General features: G+C 36.2%; 1 protein-coding gene across 1 annotated transcript in view; it reads left to right on the top strand.

The window, feature by feature from the left end:
- Positions 1-18,019, top strand: part of SNTG2 (syntrophin gamma 2) — a 4,306,282-nt gene that overhangs the window by 2,625,573 nt on the left and 1,662,690 nt on the right. The gene's annotated exons all lie outside the window — the stretch shown is intronic.

Below are 18,019 nucleotides of genomic sequence, written 5' to 3' on the forward strand. Positions count from 1 at the left end.
AAACTGCAGGACTACCTCTATACTCTCTCCTTTATCAACAGTTTTAGAAAGATGCATTCAGACTCAATTTCTGACATATCTCATTGAAAACAATCTACTCACCCACCCAACATGGCTTTCATCCTAGTCATAGCACTATTACAGCTTTATTGTCTTTCACAGATGCCATTGATGATGGCCTCTTCACTTCTGTCATCCTATTGGATTTATCAAAGGCGTTTGATACAGTATCACATAGCAAATTGCTCAACCAACTAGCAAACCTTGGTTGCTCTACCAATTCTCTTACTTGGTTGTCTTCCTACCTAAAGAATAGGGACAGTCTGTTAAATGGCAAACTGAACAATCAGAGTGCCAGGTAAACCATATAGGAGACCCACAAGGATCTATTCTAGGGCCTCTACTTTTTAATGTATTCATTAATGAGCTCTACAATGTTGCCAAACAAATTAGACTCATTCAATATGCAGATGATTCTACTATTATATCCACAGCTAAGAACCTCTCAGATCTCCACACTATCACACAAAATGCTTTCACAACAATAGAAACCTGGCTCAACAACGCTCAACTAATGCTAAATGCCAAAAAACAAAACTCTTACTTTTCTCAACACAATCTCTAGCTGCTGATTTCGTAATCCTTTCACTCAATAAAACAGAAATTGAAATCGTAAAGTCGGCTAAATTATTAGGACTCACAATTGACAATAAACTCACCTTTGAACCGCATATTCTTACCACAATAAAGAAAGCACATTTTAAATTAGGCAAACTGTACCATCATAAACTGTACCTAGACATCCACAGCACGACAAAACTGGACAGTACCTTACTTATCCCCTCTGTTCTATATGAAAGTGCCATTTTCTCCAACCTTCACTCATCTCTCTTTAACAAACTCCAGTCCTGCTATTACAAAATAGCCAAATTTGTCTCAGGCAAGCCTAACTGCAGTCATCACTGCCAAGCAATCTCAAAACTGAACTGGCTAGAATTCTCCCACTACATCTGCTAGACCCAATTGCCTCTAACCCACAAATTAGTCTATAAACCTGATAACTGCCCAGCTCTCTGCACCATCTTTCATACTTACATTCCAACCCGAAATCTTAGATCCTCCAGCAAACAGCTACTAAAAAGACAAAGTCATTATTCTCATAGCATTGCTAAACTATGGAACTCCTTACCTCCCTATATAACTCAAATTACCTGTACTAAAACCTTTAAATCAGCATTAAAACAAAATTACCTCAAGAATCCCATTTGTTCCTGCACTACAATCATCAAGCCTCCTTAAATTTCTACCCTAAATTACATATGTAATCAGTGTAAGTAGACAACGTATGTAATATATGCCTACAATGTATGAGTACATCGTTTAAACCAATGTATGCGTAACCCAATGAATGCTACATGTTTTACGTTTCATTGATGTCATTTCGTCCTATATGTCCTTTACTACTATGCATTTTTGCTCTGGTATAATTTCTGTGAATTATTGTAGTACTTTATATATGCTAATGTATTGTAACCTACTACTTGCCTGTTTCTTGTTAAACTGTGTACATTGTTCAAATTGTATATGGAACTTTGCTCATTAGGCCTCCACTGAAAATGGGTCTATAACCCAGTGGACTTTCCCAGTAAACAAATGTCAATTAATAAATAAATAAACAAATATATATACATATATATATATATATATATATATATATATATATGTGTGTGTGTGTGTGTTCGTGTGTGCACCCTCATAATGAATCACACCTAGCATCTTCTAGCCTGGACTTCTATTAAAGGAAGATTAGACTTGCATACTTACAATGGCTATCCATGTCCATTTCTTCCTCCTTCCATGCATGATACTGGGTTATAAATCTCCATCTGACCAATACTCTGCATGTTACTTTGAGAACTGACATAGTTATTCAACAAAAGGGATGGAAAAGGGCACATTTGGTCTGCAAGCAGCCCTTAGTATGGTCTTTATAACCCCTTTAACAGAATGCCTCCTTGTGCATATAGACCTTATTATTCACCTCCTGAGGCTTACCCTGCCATTTACTGGTCATGAAATCAACAGCCCCTATATGTTTATCCTCTTTAAGACCTACCACTGGCTACCAAGAAATTTCTAGTGCAAGCTGAGATTACCACATTTCCCATTTATGTCATGGGCCTTCCTAACTTCCATAGAGATTACAGTATCAAACCACATACCTCAACACTCTCTCAGCATCCTAGCTCAAGTTTCCCTTTGGGAGATGTAACTAAACTCCTTATCCACAGCAAAAGTATACTTTAGTATATCCACTTTCTTCTAGCACATTGCTATTTGTTTTTAGTACCTTATTTAATTGTGCCTCCATTGCATTTCTTTCCCAGCCACACTCCCTCAGTACCCCTCAACTTGCAGTCATTGAAAATGGGTACAAAGTCCACTAAAAAGGAGGCACAACCAGCCCAAAATATGGGCATCTAATTAGCAAAAAAATTGAGCACCCATCAGCACAAAACTCTTCCCACTTCCATTAGCAATGTGGGATACTACTCAGAAGCACATAGAAAAATAGAGTGTGACAAACGTTATGAAAAAATATAAGCACATTATCAAAGAGATAGTGTAAGATCTGTATGCTTTAATGAATTGTATTGCACAATTTCATCACACAAGATAATTTATTTTTGATTCTGAAAAAGGAAGATATAAGATGTGTTTCAAACTTGGATACACACAATGCAGAAACATTCCCTCCATCCCTATAGGCTGGCAACTTTACATTCCTACATACATTTGCTTCCTGTAATATAACAGATGCAAGACTTGCTTGTATGACACCATCTCTTTTCCAAACTGCTTTAATTTTTTTAAATTGCATGGTAATAACAATTCTCTGTCCTTCAACAGTAACATACAGTCATCAGTAAAAAGAAAAAAAATCATACTCCTGTTTTTTCATGCCTTTCCACTTTCCACTATTAAATTTCTAACCCTCTGCTAAATGTTCCACTACTATCAAAATAAAGCAGAAACTAGTGAAAACCCTTGTCTCATCACTCTTTAAAGATCAGCTCTAGCCAAAGTCTCCCCATTTGTCATGATTTTTTTCTACATGGAATTATCCATTTCCAAAAAGCATCCTTTACCTTCAATTTGCTTCACAGCATGCAAGAGAAATTCCAGTTCGATGTATCAAAGGCTTTTTTGGATGTACTTCAGGACCATCACTGCCCTTTCTCACTTTTGCTTCATTGCCTAGGCCATAAAGTTCAGTAAGAGATATCAAAGAGTCCATTGACAAATTATAGCTGGTTTCCATTGGGCTTACTGTCTGAGGCTTTACTCTTGCTATTTAAGCCACAAACACCCAGAAAAAAAAACATTGTATCAACATTGCATTGGGAAATTGGCCTAAAATTCAACAGATCATCCAGTTCCCCTTTCCTCTTAGTCAGCCCTACTGTGACAGCTTTGTCATACTCTCAGCTAACTGCACACTTAACAAAATATCATGAAAAGCATTAATGGTTACCACCTCTACCACTAGACTGGCCACATAATAAAATCTATCTGGATCTTCTACTTTCTCCATCTTTACATGTTTAATGGTGCAATAACCTCTCATCCTCATGGATATATTTTTCCCTTTGTAGCTTAATCATATAAAGTTGCTCCCTCCCATGTACTAAAGTTATTAACAAGCACATGCTGATTGGCAAATAGCTTTTCAGAAAAGTTCTGAAAACTCTTAACTGCTTTATACTTTATTACTCTGTTACTGTCTCATTCTTTAAAACTCTTACCCATCCTTTCTTATGATTGTTGTACCTGTTCACTGTGTGAGCCCACTTGACAGAATTACCCATTTTCAATGGTGACCCAAGAGCATTGTGTGGTTAAGTGACTTAACAAAGTGCCTCTCCTGCTTAATTCAAGGTCTGTTTGCATTTCCCCCATCCACCTAATAAGACTTTCTATTCCCTCTAATCTCTCTATTACTTGCTATTCTTGAAACTACTGCAACAGTCTCCTTCCTTAATTTTTGCCTCACTCAGTTTATTACGCCTCCTTGTCTTACCCATTAGTCTGTTTCTCCAGATTGAGATGTTTGCATTCTATTCCTCACTATCCACTTTACTGTACACTTTCCTGTTATCCTTGACTATTTGTTATGTTCCACTTTTTCCACTCAACTGGTTTCATCTCTAGCCACACAAACCATAATGATATGGTACATTACAAAATTGCAGTTGTAGTGACTTTCCCCCATAATACTTTCTACGAGTAATCCATTGATGATATTCACTTGTCTTTTCTCATCATTAGAGAATTTATATTGTAAACATCTCCCTATCTTCCCGCCAGATTTCTAAAAGGCCTGACTCCTTTAACCTTACCAAAATAACTGTCTAATTTGTCTTACAAAATTCTACTTTTCAAAACAACTTCTCCAACTCCGATTCCATCACAGAGCTGAAGTTTCCTTTGATTATCACTCTATCCATTTCGCTATGAGCTTGTAAGGCAGTGTTTAAGAATTCTCTCAAAACATCTCTTTTTGACTGCACTGTGGTCATAACAAGCCCTACTCCTCCACCTTCATAGTCACATCTTATTGTCACCCACTTTCCTTCGCCAACCAGCAAAACCTCCTTTCTTTTTCTACAACAAAATCTGTCCAAAATCCTGATCAGTCCCCACTCTACTTTAACTTTTTTGTGGATACAATCCAGCCAAAATTCCTTTCTTTTGAATTTTCTCATTTCACTTAATTTTACTTTTTTGTTCTTATAAAAACACACCCAAATTCTCTGTTTTAATTTGGCTATTATCCTTATCCTCTTAATGGGATTAATCACCCCACCTCAATTTCATGTTGCAGTTCGCACTTCCCCCTTCCTACACCTTAATCTGCTACCTACCCAGGGCTTCCATGCCATCTCCTTGAACATAGGCAGATACAAGCACTGCATGCAACCCAGTGGTCTGCCTGTTCTTCTTCAACTGTGGCAGAAATCTTGGGAACCTTGCAACTACCTCGACAAGATTAAATGCTTAGGATTTGTTTTACCAGGGACACTGTAACATCTGTAGTCACCTGCAGAAAAAGCCATAGTATATTTGCTTTTCTCAACCCCTTGATTGCAGGTAACATTTATACACCACTATTTGTACTTTGTTCCACATTACGGATTATTATCCCTTCCCCATCCTATCTCTGTTCACTAAATGCATACCCCATACATTGCTGTTGCTGTTTTTTACACTTATTTAATCATTTAGTTGAGTCCATCTCTTTGACATCACAGACTTTCACATACCAGATCTACTTATCTGATTCTTTAATTGTTTGAAAATTCATAAGCCTTGTTTCAGTAATGCTGTCTGTCCAACCTAACATCTGCTTCCCTGTCCTTTTTTGTCTTTACCAATATAAGCAGCTTCTGGGGTGAATACTGATTTTACATTATGAAGCCAGAATACTTGAGGTTTAGTTTCACTATCAGAACTTGCAGACAACTATCATACTTTATTTCCTTATGTTTTGACTAATTTGATCTTTCTGCTGTCCAAATAATACTCAAAAGTCTTCTGCAGTGCCGCAGTTTAAATAGCATTGATTTAATGGTTCACACTGTTATTAGTATTCCAGCTCTCACAGCCATATGTCAGTAGTGGGAAGACCATTGCTTTGACTATATGGATCACTGTCTTCCCACTACTGACTTATGGCTGTAGCTGAACTTAGAAAATGCTTGCTTCTTGTAAGGAAAACTATTGAATCCTGGGATTGGATATTAAAGAGCAAAGACTTTAATATCCAGTCTCAATTTGCAATAGTTTTCCTTACGAGAAGCAAGCATCTTCTAAGTTCAGCTATAGTCACAATGTAAAGAAAACCCCTTAGCTAGCTACAACTCATTTGCAGATTTACAGCCTCAATTTGCATGCCACACAACCTAAACATGGCTTTTGGCTTTATACAAAGTGAAGTACTTTTATTGAATAATAAGACTTTTATAAGCTGTTTAAAGTACACTGCTGTATCCATATCTTTAAGTTTGTTGGTAGTAGCATTTCACTCCAGACACTCGTTTGCTGTGTTTTTATATTGTGAGGACTAGGATTGTTCATGTAGTGGCAGTAGTTGCTTGCCTGGTTTATCTGAGCTGGGAAACAAACAAAAGAGCTGTAAGTATTTTTTTGCACTTCTCTTATATACTGTGACTATACCATAGCAGTTTCAAAAAAATGTACTGTCTATTAGATTGTATCTGTTAGTTGTAGGGCTGTTATAGGTAGTTTGTGTGCCTTCTTTCTTAGGGGCTACAAACCAGTTATTCTTTATTAAGCAGGTCATTTTCTGCAGCATTGTGGCTGAAGTGTGCCGATCTAACTTGTTTGAGTTGGGGATTGCTGGTGGAAGGCTTATTGTGTGCTTTCCTAATTGGTAGTTAGCTTAAAACATGTTTCTCTTTGCCCTATTTAAGCCTCGCACTTGCTCGGTGCTGCTCTGGTGGTTAGCAGTGCCTTGTATAGGTGCAAAAGCTTATACATTCAGTTTTTCCCTAAACAACTGTCAGTGAAACCCTTACAAGCTTTTCTGCTGCTCTAGGAGGAATTCAGTTGTGCTCTGAGCAGCATTACATTATTGATCATCCTAAGACTGCATAAAGTATAGGCCCATTTTGAAGTCTCGGAGCTGCCAGTACATTCCTGTCAAATTAACCCATCCCATTCCCTAATAAAACATACAGTAAGAGCCTCCCATCATGGAGGGTTGGTTTTCCATCATCTCTTTGGCCAGCCTGCTAGATATGGGCATCCTGAGGCAATGTAGTAATTGTCTCGTGTATACTAACAACCATTTACTCCTGAAAAAACACTTTATTTGAGTGATGTAGTTAAACTTTAAAATTATAGCAAGACTCCCACATAAGGACAAACTGAATGCCAAACAGGTTGTCAGCACACACACACACCTTCCCACACTAAATAAGGATGTGACACATAAACCCACATATGTGGAGGTGCTCACTAGTAATTTACCAAGAGGTCAGAAGCCTCCCAAATGGAAACTACTTACAAAAATAACAATGCAAAAAACAACCACAGGTCGCACACACACACACACACACACACACACACACACACACACACACACACACACCAGAGTCTCAACAAATAAGTCCATAAAGCGTAACACCACAAAACCTAATGTACTCGTCATAGTGGACTCCATTGTGATACACACAGATGTTCCATTCACTAGGCTGGATGAGGAGATGGTTAGGGTTAGCTGCCTGTCAGATGCCAGGATCTGTCAAGTCACTCAAGTTCTCATGTCACTCAACCACGAGTACAGGTGTGAGTCTGTCATAGTCCATGCAGGGAGTGACTGTCTTGAGATGTACCTCACTGGCCTATATAAAGAGAGAAATAACTATGATTATGATTATGTGTCACAGGCAGGTATAAGCCTTACCTTAAGCAGCATTCTGCCTTCTGCAAGGATGATGCCACAATATAAACAAAAGTGATTGACTTTAATAATTGTCTTAGCTTCTGGTGTCAGTCCAGGGAGATCCAATATCTGTCAGCCTGGGAAGACATGGTTGACAGGCCATGTTGCTTTGCCAGAGATGGTCTGCACCTGTCTCATCTAGGCTTTCAAATGTTGGCAAAGGCACTTAGCCACCCCTATTGTACCTTTTTTAGGCAGCGTCAAAATAACCAACTTTCCAACATAACACAATCCTCTCTAGATAAACTCAAGGTAGTGTTGCTTAATGTTAGGAATCTAAACAAGAAGAAGCACTCCCCACTTTGGAAGATGCTGATGTCTGTGCAGTCACTGGGACAAGGTTCAAAGGCTTTGAAAGCACCCTGGCCATGCAGGTCTACAATGCTGTCCACATGTTTGGACCATAAATGGAGCATGAAAGAACCAAAGGAGGAGGTGTGTCCATCTTATTTCAGGATAAGTACACCTCGAGTCTGGTCAATCAATATGACTCTCTTGCACTACTACATGTCAGATTAACTATAGGCAAAGCACCCTACCACATCATAGCTAGTTATATGTCCCCCTCCATGAAACAGGAAAAGCATACCACGTACCTGGACTTACTGGAGTCACTTGCCATAAAGCCCAAAACCCTACTCATGAGTGATTTTTATTATCCTAATATTGGCTGGGAAACATGCATGGCCACAAACATGCTGGCTCAGAGGTTCTTGAACTTTGTCAATGCATATGTCCTGGAACAGCTATTCAGCACACCCACAAGAGGCTCACAGTACTCTTTAACATGGGAGAGCATTGCAGCCTCCCCTACGTGATGTCCTAACCAGTATGATCGGACCATAAATCACTCTTGTTTGATTTTAATTATAAGACCAGATGTCCCATCAAGCTCAAAAACACTTAAGAATTTTTCAAAGGCAAAATACCTCCTACTAAGTGATGGTATAAGAGGTTTCAATACCCCCTGAACACAGGCAACATGGACTCCAATGCAAAGGTGTACATCAATACCTTGTCTAACCACTTAAGCAGTTCTTTAAAATTGTTTGTACCTGGCTGGATTAAAACTAGGTCTTGCCAAAAAAACAAGCCGGCCTCATGCACCCCGAGTATAAACAGACTATACAACCAGAGAAACAAACTAATGTCCAAGAACAAGAGGGAACTGGCTCATCAGAGAAAGAAATCCATGTCTAGCTTAAACAAACAAATTAGAGAGCTTGTCACGTCCTCCAAAGTTAATTATGAAACAAAATTAGCCTCCCTAGCTAAAGATAATCAAAAGGCATTCTTTAACTACATCTAAAATCTAAAAGGGAATATCCAGCTATGTGCTCAACTGGTTGTGAATGACACCACTCATATTCAATCAGAGATACTAGCCAATTTGCTAACTGACATAGTTGGAGCAAACCTTACCCCTGACCCTCCAGTCATCACCCAAAGTGTATATACCACCATTCCTCAGCCTATTATCTCAAGAAAGCAGGTCATTTTTGGTGCACTACATTGCCAAAAACCCAACATTAATGTGACCAGACATGTTGCTTTTTAAACAACTTAGGACATGACCTAGCAGACCCACTTGGATCCTTATTTAACCACAGACTGCAAACTGGCTATGTTCCAGTGGAATGGAGAGCAGCAACAGTAAGCTCTTCACACAGAGGGGGAACCATCAACTGACCTTGGGAATTATAGGCTCATAAGCTTGACTAGCCTCATCTGCAAGGCCATGGAAAGAATCATTATGAACCTTATTAACAAGGACATAGGTAATTTCTAAAGTATAGACCCACCCCAGTTCGATTCATTAAAGATAGATCATGCCTGATAAAAATGGCTGACTTCTTCGAGCCAGCCACCAAGGCCCTGGATGAGCGAAAGACTATGCATACCACCTATCTTGACCTAGCCAAGGCATTTGACACCCCACTCATGTATTGTAGAGAAACTCTCCCAATTGGGAATTAACCCCTACAATACCAGATGGGTAGCCAACTGGTTCACCAACAGGACACATACTGTAAAAGTGGGTGACTTCACCTCTAACAAAAGACCAGTCAGCAGTGGTGTACCACAGGGTTCTGTGCTCGGCCCCTTAATATTCAGAATTTATTTCTCAGAAGCCCAGGCAAAATTGGACAGCCTGTGGCTGACCAGATTCACTGACAATTTCAAACTGTTAACATTCATTGAGTCCCCCATTGATATTATTATACTGCAGACAGGGTTAATGCAGACAAATAATTGGTGCCAAAGCCATGGATTAAAGCTACATGCAAAACATGCATTATTATTCTCTTTGGGAAAGCAGACATCCCTGTTAATTACATTATAGACAGCACTCTCCTAAGTGTAGACTCAGTGGTACATGATGTATGTACTCAGATTGATAGCAACCTGATCTTTGACCAGTACATATCCACAGTAGTAAGGAAATCTTGTGGTGCATCTTATAAGTAAAGGCATCACATCTATATCTAAGGATGTTATAATTCCATTATACTCAGCCCTCATCAGACCAATAATTGAGTACACTGCTACCTTTTGCATGTAGCTCACAAGACACCTGCAACAATTGGAGAGACCATAGAGGTTTTTCACCAAGATATTACAGAGTACACAAAACAAGTCTTACTCAGAAAGACTGAAAGCTCTGCCACTGTATTCTGTCTCCTACAGGTTGCTAAGAGGTGACCTGTGCTTGGCTTACAGGACAATCTCTGACCTGGCTCTGATGAAAGTGCTATTCTTTTGTAAATCAAACTGCATGAGGGCCACCCACTCCAGGGATCTTAATCTAACCTCTGACATGTACAGGTCATGCTGGAAAGATAAATACTTCTCCCAAACACTGCCACTTCTCTGGAACAGGCTTCCAATTCATGTCAAACAGAGAACCTCCCTGACCCTCTTCAAATGCAACCTAGATAAATGGATGGGAGACAACAAATTCACTCCTGGGGTGGCATCTGTGTCCTTCCTGGACAGAAGAAGTTGGCATTAACTACCATAGACCCTTACCTCTGCATACTTCACTCACCTAACCACTGACAAATGGGGAAACTCGGGATAAATATGGCTATGCTTGAAAGGACTCTAGAGCCGTTAACCTAGTAACCTTCAATGAACCTATGAACCTATTTCTGTACTTCTGTAATAACAACTCCTTTCATTTTTACTAAGGTTCCAGTTTGCTAGACATTAAACTGTTAAACAATGAACAAAACATGCTGGAGGGATAGGTTCCTGACCCAGAGACTCCCCATACTCTGGAACAGACTGCCCATACGTGCCAGGCAGAGCTCCTCTTTGGCCATCTTCAAAAGGAACCTTGATGATTGGATGGGAGATAGGAAATTCACCCCGGGGATCACGTCAGTCACCCTGCTAGACAGGGTTCCAGGGAAGTAAGTATTGTGGAAAGAAATAGCCAGGGAATTGTTATGGCTAGGCTTGTATAGGCCCTAGGTTCGATAGCCTAGTACCGACCTATGAACCTAAAGTTGTAAACCATATTCCTCATATAGTTGACATATGGTCATATCCATATGAAAATATAACCTCAAGCAATACCTAACAATGGAAACTAAAAGATTATCTCACCCTATCAGAAAAAATATCCTTACCTTTTCCTTTCCTTTCCTTTCCTTTCCTTTCCTTTCCTTCCTTAGTCTTCAATTCTATTTTGGAAAAGTTAGAAAAGAATGTAGTTAAAAAATATACAACCTACACCTAACACTAAAATTATATGCCTTAACTTAGGTCTATGTTAAAAATGACAGAATCAGAAGATATCTGCAGAAAACATTGATCAGGAAAAATCAAACTGGCATAACATTGAATACTGTGGGTGAATGAGATCTGGTCCTTTTCTCACAGCAATTTGACCTTGCAGTTAGTATATATAATTTGCAGGTTGTGTGGAGGTCCAATATGTTTTGTGTTGTTTTTGCTTTTGATGTTTTGCCTATTCAGTTTTCCTGTCTTGATTATTTCTGTTGTACTCTTTTGGTTTTATGATGTTTTAATATCTGCCTTTAGTTAAGCTGCTTATTCATATGTTAATACCCTTCATTGAAATGCACCATTAGTTAAATGTATTTGTGCATCCTCCAGTCAGCCTTATCCCTCCCACGATGCACTTCTTTATTTTAGATATCCTAACCCAATCACATCTGATTTTCCTGTTCACTACTTGTCATCATTTACAATATCTCCTTATAATGCACCCAACAAGGAAAGAAGAACAAAAGAGATCAGATATCCCCTTGTATTGCACATTATTTGCCACTTGAGAAGATGTGTTTTCAAGTCTCAGAACTAATAACTATAATATATTTTCCATGAACTGCATTTTTAAAATAGGCTATGGCTCACTCTAGACTTGTTCATCAACTCACTCCAGTAAATAAAATGTTAAAGGATTTGGATGTGGCATAGAATAGTTCTATTTATATTTGAATATGAGGTCAAACAACTGCTGCACAAAAGTCCCATCTTGCTCTCTAAAATCAGAAAGATAGAAACACAAATAAACTGGCCTGATAGTTACCAAATGGATGCTGTTATTATTGTGAAAATGAACAAATATAGAGCATATTGTGTTATTTACCATTATGCAGCTGACATTATTATTTGCATTAATTATTACAATTTATTACCTAAACAGATGTTAACCACCATGTCATTCTGTAAACATACTTGTTTGAAATTATTTGTGCAATGCTTTTGCCAAAATAAACTTCTGTCTTCTAAAAGGAGCATAATGTTTTCATCCATATCTGCAGCTAATATTTTAGCAGAGGAATAGGAACTAGCCATTGCATCAGCGTGGCTATATGTTATGGGAATAGTTACAACATCACAGAACATGAATATCTACTTGAGTTCACTGTTTCTGCTTACATGTTATTTAAACAATACTAATTCATCATATAGCAATTATAAAATCATTGCACTTAATTATCTCTTCCTGTTACATTTATATGAGTTTCTCTCCTATGCACAGGTAGAAACATTTTACAGTACTGAATACTGCGATTTGACTGTTTTATGTTTTTTAGTGAAATTCTTGTGGCCCTTGCTTATGACATATGACTAGCAAGGAATGATTTTTTTTCTCAAATATTTTTTTTATTTGCAATTAAAATAACATTTACATAATATTTTTAAATATCATTTTAAACAACTATATACAATATTTACAATAGCCTGACTTTCAATTATATACACTGTAAATATAGAATTATCAGATCAGTTATCAGAGATACAATATTGATTATTGCAGAGTGTCTAACAATGATATAACTTTCTTCCAAGGATTATTTACCAATGGCCTGGGATAGATTTGTAGTTCTTTGATTTTTATTTCCATCGATGCAGTTGTCTTCAGTAAAGCGTAGAATTGTTCCAAGATCGGGGGTGTATTTGACTTCCATCTTCTGGTTAGGCATTTCCTAGATATAGCAAGTATTGTCCATAACAAACACATATCTGTCTTATTCAGGTAGGGGCCTTCATTTACATTTAGAATTATCAATACTTTAGTTAAGGTAAAGGATTCATTAAAAAAAGCTTGTAAAAAATGATTCATTCCATTCCATTATGATTTAATTGTATTACATTCATAAAAAATATGAATCCAGTCTACTTTATTTGACTTTTCACACCTCCAGCAAAAAACATTTGTATTAGTACTGATCTTTTTAATTCTATCTGGTGTTAAAAATGCTCTATGTAAGTATTTCCAGTTAAATATTTTCCAGTACTGTGGTGTTGTTGCCTCACAGCAAGAGGTTCTCCTGTTCGATTCTCGGCTTGGGTTGGGAGTGCCTTCTGTGTGGAGTCTGCATATCCTCTCCACGGTCGAGTGGGCGTTTGAAAGACATGCGTTGAATGGGCTTGTCTTCGTTGAAGGTTGGGTGTTGGGCTGGCAACTCGACACCATAAAAAAAAACTGCCAATCATTAGTGGACCAGAGTTGCGCTGTGGCAACCTCTAACCGGGAAAAGCCAAAAGACAAACAACAACAGGCTGGAGCTCCTTCTGTGTGGAGTCTGCATGTCCTCTCCGTGGTCGAGTGGCTTTCGAAAGACATGCGTAGAATGGGCGTGCCTTCGTTGAAGGTTGGGCGTTCAGCTGACACCTCGGCACCTGTAAAAAATTGACTGACAATCATTAGCGGACCAGAGTTCCGCTGTGGTGACCCCTAACCGGGAAAAGCCAAAAGAAAAAGAAAGAAGAAGGCACATTGAAACCAGCATAAGAATCCATTTTGTTCCCAGGAGGTTATTGTTTCTCTATATATTTTGTGAGGAAAGTTCTTAGTGATGGTAAATGGGGTTAAAAGGTCAAGCCAAAATTTTAGATCTATGTTTGCATTGATAAGTTTCCTAAAGGAATTGATGCAATGATTAACCAGTGTTGTTTTTGAAGGTTTTGTTATATTATATTGTATACTTATGCATTCTATGTAGCAGGGTTTGTTTAATTTGTCTACTATTAAATTTTTTTTAACAGATTAAATTAATTTGTTAATTTAGCCATTGTTAATTCTTTCCAGTTGGCAAAATAATTTGGGTTTATCCAGTCTATTGTAGTTTTAAGCACATATGCTTTTATATACGTTTCTATTTCTGGGAAGTTCAATCCTCCTTGTTTCCAGTGTCTAATGTGATGAGTTAGAGCAACTCTATTCTTTTTGGGATAATATAAAAATTTTATTAAACATGAGTTTATTTCTTTAAGAATGCATTTTTCAGGAATTAACTGTATTGTTAATGCTACATATAGTATTTTTGGCAATAAGACCATTTTTATTAATTGCAATCTGTCTTCAAAAGTTAATATAATTTTGTTCCACTTTTCTATATATATTTTTATTGTTTCAATAATGTTTTTATAATTTATTAATATTGTTTTGTTTATATTTTTGCATAGCACTATTCCTAAATAATTTAGCGTAAGTTCTTGTTTTCCTATGATGGATTTATCTGTAACTTGTAGTTCTTTTTTGTTATTTAAAAATAGAAATTTTGATTTTGATCTATTAAAGTATAGACCTGAAATCTTATAAAATTTCTCCATTACTTCTTCTAGCTCTCCTAATGACTCTCTGGAGTTTGATAGGGTTAATAAAATATCATCAGCAAAAAGCATTATTTTAGATATGTACTGGTCATAGACTTCTATTCCTTTTATTCTTTGATTATTGTGCATTATTTCTGTAATTATTTCTATAGCCAAAGCAAATAAAATAGGAGAAAGGGGGCATCCTTGTTTAGTACCTTTTGGTATATGGATAGGTTCTGAGGTGAAAGGACCTTATTGAATGTAGGCTAAGTTATTAATATATATGGTTTTAGTAATAAGATGAAGGTTGGAGGAAATTCAAATAATGCTAACGTTTTAAATAGATATTACCAGTTGAGGGAATCAAAGGCTTTTTCTATGTCTAATCCGATTACAAGTATTTCTCTATCTTCTTTATTCACATACTCTATAAGAGTAAGTATCCTTTTAATTTTATCATGTATGTGCCTGTTATATAAAAAAAAGTTGGATAATTATTAATTGTCTTTGAAAGTGGGATTTTTATTCTGTTAGCTAGTATTGACCTGAATATTTTGTAATCATTATTCAGTAATGATATAGGTCTGTATGAGGTGCAAAGGTATGATGATTTATTATATTTTAGAACTGGTGTTATGAGAGAATATTTCCACGAGGGTGGTATTTTTGCTTCTGACTGGACATCTAGCAAAGTTTTATAAAAAAGTGAGATTACTGTTGAATGGAAGAGTTTGTAAATTTCCGTAATTATACCAATTTCCTTTCTTTTATCTTGCCAACAATTTCTTTGTAGGATATAGGCTTTTGTAGGTCTAGTTTTAAGTTTTCGGGAATTTTTTTTTTATATTGATAAGGTTTGTATCTAAGTTTATTTGGTTGGTATCGAAATCTTCTTTTTTGAAGTGTTCCATATAATGGAATGGGAATGGTTTAAGGATGTTTCCTATATCTGATACTTGTTTCCATTTCTTTTCATGATATATACTACTAATGTTATTTGCTTTAGATTGTATTTTAATTCTTGTAGATAAGTTATGCAGCTATCTGGGGGAGGTGGCTAATGAGTTTATTTTTAATTTTTCCAAGGATAGACAAGTTTTGTGTGTTAGAATTTCATTATATTTTTTATTTAATTCCTCTATTTCTTTTTTTACTTCTGGACAATTCTGATTTTTTTTAGATTTTGCTGTCAAGAGTCTGGTTTGCAAATCTAATGATTCAGATTCCCAGTCTCTAACTTTGTTTTTGTACTAGCTAAGGGTCTTACCAAATAAATACTCTTTTAATGAGTTCAAAACCATGACTCTATTGGTTTCTGTTGTATTATTAATTTCAAGAAATGTTTGTAGTTCTGACAACATCCAGGGTCTGAATACTTTAATTTTCATGATATATGATAGAATTCTAGTTGAGAGGATTAAAGGTTTAAACTCTATTTGGAGCTTTATTATCAGAGATTCATGATCTGAGAAGGGGCATGGAACTATTGAGAAGTTGAGGATTTTTGTTTGTAAATCTTGAACTACGAATAATTTGTCTATTCTGGTTTGTGTTCCAAATCTATGGTCTTTATGGGAAAATAATAAGGATTTATCATCTTTTACTTTAAAAGTGTCAATTAAATGAAATGAATCAATCCATTTTTTTAAGGATTTTGAAATAGTTGCTATGCGAAAAGACTGCTTGGTGGCTCCAGAAGCTTCTAAGGTACAATTAAAGTCTCCTCCCAGTATAGAATTTCCTTTATAATTGTTGGAAATAAAATCTAGGCGTTTTTTAATTGTTCCTGCTCCAGTTCCTGGGAACCAATATAGATTAGCTAAGTTCCATATTCTGTTCATAAATTTAATTATAACAAAAGCTAGTAGACCTTCTTTGTCTTCATATTTATAAATAACTTTTGGAGTGATTATGTTTTTCTTCCATGGAAGTGATACTCCTTTTGTGTTTGTTCTATAGGAGGATTGAGCTAAGAATATATAGTCCTTAGGGTTCCAAATAAAGCTATCGTTAGTCTTAAAATGCATTTCCTAGAGAAATACTACTTGTGCCTTATTTGGATTTAAATATTTTAGTAAGTTTGATCTTTTATTTGCATTATTTAAGTCATTAGTATTTAATGATAAGAATGTTAAATCCATTTCAAGTTATTGTTGGAAGAAACTTGTTGCTTCTTTTTTTACTTTGATTATAGTTATACCATATTCTCTGATAACATTGGATGTTATTTTTATGTGTGTAAACTTGGGAGTGTAATTTAATGTTCTTTCTTCTTTAAATATGAGTAGGGTAAAATTCTGGTCAGGCTTTAAAAAAGTACTTCTATAAAACATTAATTCTAAAGTATCAAATACAAGTAAATATGAATTTCCCATTAAACATGGAATGAAAGTCATTCCTAATCCAATAGATAAAGATAGATCCATTGGATTATCACTCATACCTTTAGCCAACAATATCAACTGAGCTCCATATGTTAAATTATTATATGGATAATTTTCTTAAAAGAAATATGAAATTCTACTTTATTCTATTATTGCTCTATAGTATTTTATATATCAGGATGGATTGTTAGTAGTGTAAACAATTATTATGTTGACTTAGAAAATATCCAATATTTAGTTACCCTTAAAAGATCCCAAACATGTCAGATATGTCATTTTGGATAAATTAAATGCGGCAGAGGAGCATACACTAAATAAGCCAACAACAAATATATTATTACTAAAATAATTTGAATAAAATGACTCTACAGGAGACAATGAGTGGTTACCAATGAAATATAAATTTACTGTAGGTGTACTGTCTTCCTTTACTTTCCCACTCTTCAGCTCACCAACTTCAACTTACACTTATGAAAAGACATGGCTTATCAGTGGTATCCTGACTCAGAGTGCTTTTACATATTTATAGATTTGCAAAGCAGAGTCTAAGAATGAACTATGATCACCCTGACAATTTCCATCCTGCTTAGGGCACCTCCTGCTTCCAGAATAGGTAATCACATCAGTTCTAGAATGAATGTGAAGGTACCTATATGATAATCAAGACTTACCTTAGGTAAGTATTAATCAAATAGTATTTAGTGCATCTTAGAGAGTTTTTGAGGCAGTTGGAATACTCTTGAGCCTTTCCTCCCTTGACCAAAAACAGAGATTTCCCTTCCCTTTCTTTCCCTTGTTTGAAATCAGTACTAATAAAAGAATTTCAGCAAACATAGGTAAACAGAAATAACATTCAGTAGTCCATCTTGTACATGACTTGCAATCCATTAAACAAGTCAGTGACTAACATCACTTTAGTAAACATTATAAAGACAAATTAGAAATAATTTCCTAGCTCTTTAAATTTTCTGATAAAGCAAAAAGTTAAAAATAAGATATTTTAACTAAAAGAATAAAGCATTTCAAA

The sequence above is a fragment of the Protopterus annectens genome, chromosome 1.part1 (genome assembly GCF_019279795.1).
Source record: "Protopterus annectens isolate FY-2018-M chromosome 1.part1, PAN1.0, whole genome shotgun sequence".
Taxonomy (NCBI): domain Eukaryota; kingdom Metazoa; phylum Chordata; order Ceratodontiformes; family Protopteridae; genus Protopterus; species Protopterus annectens.